Here is a 6000-nt window from a genome sequence, read left to right on the forward strand (position 1 = left end):
AACCTTGGTAACTGATCCTATGATGCCATACTTTTCTAGTGTAGATTTGTATTTTACAGACGAGCTGCACCATTTTTAAAAGCTGATTTATTTATTTATATTTCAAAACATTAATATTTTCAAATTTTGTAATTTTTAAAAGCATCACAATTTATCAATTTGCAATTCCTAATCCAGTACATTTTATCTCATTTAAGTGGAATAGACAAACCAAAAATTGAAGACCTAAGTTTTGCTGTAACGCGTATTTCACTCACAGAACCTGAAACTGAAAGTCGACTTCATTTCTTCAGAGTTTTTGTAGTTCCCATACATTCAACGACGCAGCATTTCACTGAGGAACATATTTTTCACCAATTAAGTGAGACAATTTTGACTATACCGTTCACCAAAAGTGTGTCGTAAGAAACATGTATAATTGCAAGTTGGTTGGTACAGTGATTTACATTAAGATTTACTTTTGGTCTCGTGGGTTCATGATAATGCTTATTCCAGGCCTTCTTGGTCATACAAATTTCGAATATGATTATCGTACTTAAGACTCAGAATTCAACCAATCAAAATACTCGATTTGGTGTTTCGGGGAAAAATTTCGTACAGCGAGTTCTGAGTACAGTTTTATAACCAAAAGGCAAGAGACACCGTTTGTACGAACAGTAAGCGTGTCATACGTTTTGTTACATACAAACATATTGTATTCATTGATGATAAATGTTGTTGTGGCTCATGTCATTTCTTAACTCGTGTTAAAGTTAGTTTGTGCCTGATTTTAAATTAAAACCTTAAAACCTTGTCTGTTTTAATATCATAATGCTAATAGAACCCGAATAAAAAACAACGTATACCACCTCATTAGCAATTACACTGGCTTATATCCTAGACATATTTATTTGATCAGTTTTTAATTGTTGTTATCAGAAATTTTGTATATATATTTGACTCAAAGATTCACTTACAATTTGGAGAAACTATAAATGATATCATGCTATCAGTAAGAAATTTATAGGTTAAATGTGAATCAATGATAATTAAATAAAAAAGGCATTGAATAAAACAGGCTGATTAGGGGGAGGGGGGGTGTAATTAATCTAATTACATATGAATATACAAATGAGATGAATTCTATGAGACGCTACTAACAGTGAAAACTTTGAAACTGACGCTCTGGCAATACGATCTCTCGACAAACCTTAGGTCTTAAAATCTGTTCCGTAAGAAAGTAATGTATCGCTTTCATATGTGAACGACGCTACTTTCAAAAGTGACATGCATGATCACTGATGAACGAGGTCAAACTATATAGAATTCGAAAACCTAATAAAATCGTTGAAGATTGTTTACATATTTTTCCTTTGGTCGTTAATGGACATTTTCACATTGACAATCATATGAACAGAACAAAAATCATTGAGACGCAAGATAAATTTCAATAAAAAAAAACAGTTAACCTTCATACTATAGCGACAAATAAGACATATGATAAACCTATAAATGTAAAACATATATATATTGGAAAAAGAAGCAGCTTTCCTGATGGATGCAATAGTTTAGGTATTTTGTCACATCGCTAGGAAAGTGATATCAACAAAAAATATTACAGTTTTGAGTGCTGCAAAATGACTCCCGGAAAACGCAAAAACATGATATCTGCGCTTCAAACTTGGTCTTAAGATCGATGATCAGATAAAGTCTCTTCAGCTCATTCCAGTGTTCAAAACATTCGTACGTAACTTTTTGAATACCATTAACCGAAATGAATCTATTTCAAAGCCCGTTTTAGAGACCTATTACGTTAAACACAGACTTCTGGCAATACTAACGGTTATTCGAAATCTCATTCGATTCGAAAAAAGAATGAAAAACATTAGTTGTTACGTAGAATTCGATAATAAGGAATTATATATGCATATTTTCTTCCAAATGCCTTTATAGAATACAATATATGATATCTTTAAAAGAGAGGAGAAAGATATCAAAAGGGACATTCAAACTTATAAGTCGCAAATGAACAGACAACGTCATGGCAAGAAAAGAAAAAGACCAAAAAGACAATCAACAGTGCACAAAACGCAACATAGAAAACTAAAGGCTGAGCAACACTAAAGATGAATACTAGACCAGTTATTTCTTATTCTTACACTTAACAAAATGCGTCCATGAAATCAATCACAAAATGTTATTCGAGACCTTCACATTCACCCATAAAGTTGTAACATGTCTTTTGTTTGTTGTTCTCATAAATAAGTCCATCTAGACATGGTAAAACAGGGAAATTGGTACCCTAAACAATAAGTAACTGATACAGTTGTTAGCCAATGTCGATTTCCCAGGCCAAAGGTTTAGTACACTAATGGAGGCAGTGGGGGTATATACTCGAAAATTGGTTAATGACGTGCTAAAAACTGTACACTTTATTGATAGATCAAATATATTCGTGATTGTATTTAGAAGTGTATTAAAGAAATGTATTTAAATGCATAGCCAATCTGGGATCCAAAACAAATCGCAAAGAGGAGAAAATAATAAATACGTTTTTCTTTGTTGGCTTTTAACACAATAAAAAAAGGCGATTGAAATCACACTTCCTTCACGATTAAAAACCACAAATTCACAAAACTGAGCAAAAGCAATAAGTTTCTAAACTTTGTTTGAGAGACTAAATAATAATAGTAGAAACAAAATTGATTAAAAGATAAAGAAGTGTTATATTGTTTTCAAAACTGTTATTAAGTCGCCAACTTCTATTTTATATTATAGTATTATACAACATGTGTATCATCAATACTTTATCAAGGACAAAACTTATTTCTACAAAAAAATCTGCAATTTACTTATAAGCGGCACCAACAGCTCATGTCGATAACTGATCGCGCAAACCAATAACACAATTCAGTTAACTTCATTTCGGAATGTTGAATGATATTCAGATATATGTCACAAAATACCTAACTTTTTCCAGATATTTAATGTTCGGACAAACACAAAATTACAATATTCTAGTTACATTGTATTTAAAAAATCGTTTTGCTTCAAATAAGCATGTAGATAAAAACGTTCGAACATCTTTTTATAATAAGATGTCTATATGTAGAACATATAGGTTGTACTTTGTAAATACAGCTGTTTCACAAACTACTCCATTTTTTGGAGATATATTATATTCATAGATATTTTGTTTTGTTTACCAACTAGTTCCAAGATATGATTTCTATGTTTCATCTCATAGAGACACAACTTGGGAATTTTAACAGTATAAATACACATAGATAGCGGCCAAACGAAATTCTGAGGAAGACCAAACGTGACGGAAGAGGTAGTACATAATTCTAGTATATGTTTAAACTCTTAGAAGTTCGAAGAATAAAAATGTTGAAAGTATGCCACACAGCCCTGTTTTGACCTTTGAATAGTAGTAAATAGTAGTGCATATGATCGTTCCATTCTAGGATTCATTGTTTTACGAAACTTCTTAGTAAAAGTGGCACAGTTTTAGTGGTAAAAAATAAAACAAACAAACTCTATACTATATCTCACTCTGCGACGAAAGTCGCAGGCGAGAAAAACAATGGTTTCGAGTATTTTTAACAAAGGGTGGCATAGTTTAATAAAAAAAGAGTTATGTTAGAGTGCAATCTGGATCTGCATTCATAGCTGTATGTAGTCAAAATATTTCTTAGGAAAACGTCACAGCAAAAATTTAAAACGGTCTTTCAAGACGTCATGATTCTGAGGGGGAACCATGCAGATTTTGGAAATAATATTCTGGACCCAATTTAGGTAAAAATAAATAATATTGCCTAATCACACACGACAATAAATATTCTGGTCCCAAATATTCTAATTATTTTGGCTCGATGTGCTCGCCTCATTTACAGAGGTATTAAATAGATAAGTTGGATGCAAAAGGTATCTAATAGATGCAAATAGATTATAAAGTGTTATTTTTTTTTTTTTTACTTTGTTTTCACTGGTCTATTTGTTTCTAGTCGTATGTGATCTGCATCACACATAGAAGTGAAAAGTTGATTCTCAGGGACGAGGAGGGGCAGTATTAGTGTCAATTTGTGAATGGACAGAAAAAAAAATTCGGCCCCTGGTCTGATTGAAAACTAAAAATCTGGCCGCCTTTATGTTGTAAATAAATAGTCTAACCTCAAATTTCCAGCCCTCTTCCCCTCAGAATTAAATGGTCGACTGCTATCTTTATGTAGCAAGATATGTTTCTTCTGGTTACGAAATGTATAAAGTTCGGTTATTCCTAGAGTTCTAAGTGGCGAAGTTGAAATCATTCTTTCATAAATTTTAAGGACGCAATCACGAGTTGATTGAACGTTATTGAATATGTTTCACATAAAAACGACGGCTTTGTTCCAATTGTCGTTACTACAATCTCGTCCCCTTCCCCGAATGTGACCTACCGAATTGGACATATCACCGGGTTTATACTAACATGAGCAACACGACGGACGTATGCCACATGTGGATCAGGAACTGCTAACCCTGCGAGCACCTGAGATCCCCCTAGGTTTTGGTGGGGTTTGTGTGGCTCAGTCTGTGGTTTGCTATGTTGTTTGTCTGATTGTATTTTTCTTTTTTAGCCATGGCGTTGTCAGTTTATTTTTGACTTATGAGCTTTAATATCCCTTTGGTATCCTTCGCCTCTCTATTTATTCGTTTGTTTGTTGAAGTACGATGTATGCTGTATATCTGCTTTAGTCGTGAAACGAAGATTCTGTAACCGAAACTGTCTTTTAAAGATATGTACAAACCTGACGTCAAACGTTGATACTTTTCTGCTTTCGTGGCTTTAGAAGGAGAATAAATTAGTTTACAATAAATTTCAATGGTCAATAAATGGAAAAATTTCCCGCGCAATTGACATGTGTAAAATGGGATATACCAAAATGATGTTTAGGTCTATATTGTCGTCCATATTTGGATCATTTTTACACAGCAAAATAAAATGTAAATGTCAGCTATATATGTTAGATTATTAGGTACTTTATCAGAAAATGACAAGTTACTCGCAAACAACACTAAATAATATACATTAAGTCGCCTCTGAATATATAGTCAACCCCTAAAATATGATAATAAATGAAATCGTCCAAAACTGGTTCTTCCAACATTAATAAAGGTGAAACACGTAGATTTAGATTTTTGCACAAATTTCAAATCAGAGATATAGCCTTATGTAACGTGAAAATACCACAAAAAAACTTAATTAATTCATTGGTTATGTATTTTGCTTGCAAAAGAGCCTTGAAGTTGATACTACGAACGATTATGTGTATCCTGTCAACCCCTTATATAATAATGTCTACTTCTGCGGGCCATGCACTGAATTTTTAATTTATTGTAAAAGTTATTGTAATAACTATTAGGAAGTTTATTTAGACAAAAGCACTGAAACAATATTTTTTTCCTAATTGCCTTGCCTTTTTTAAAACATTTTGATTTACCTTTTGATATTATCTAGCAGTTTGACGCATATAATAATTTAGAAGGTAACCCATCAAAGGTTTCTTCCCAAGTTAAAGGCAATTGATGTGTTCACCTTTGCCACTAAAAGAAAAACAGTGTTTTAGAAAACAAAAATGTGTAGGAAGTAATCTCTCTACATGTTGGAACCAACAACTTCGATAAATTTAAATTTGCATTAATAGATAAATATCAATTATTCCTATCAATTTGTTCTATGTCTTTTATTAACTTTTACAATTAGATTTAAATTAATAATTCCGTTACACATTATTTTTGACATTATCAGAGTAAATGGTGTATTTTTATTTCTATCGATGTTTTATCATATATTCATTACGATTTAATCTATATCAAAAGTTTTTCTATTTAACTAATCCATTTGCTGTTTGCTTGGCACTAAACCACTTTTGATTGCGCCATACTTATATGTCAATACAACTTGAGCAATAAATACATTTGCTGGAAATAATGTCTTAAATTCAAGTTTCAATATTATTGGTTTATCAGTTGCGTAAT

This window comes from Mytilus californianus, unplaced genomic scaffold (assembly GCF_021869535.1).
Source record: "Mytilus californianus isolate M0D057914Y unplaced genomic scaffold, xbMytCali1.0.p SCAF_14, whole genome shotgun sequence".
In the NCBI taxonomy this organism is placed as follows: domain Eukaryota; kingdom Metazoa; phylum Mollusca; class Bivalvia; order Mytilida; family Mytilidae; genus Mytilus; species Mytilus californianus.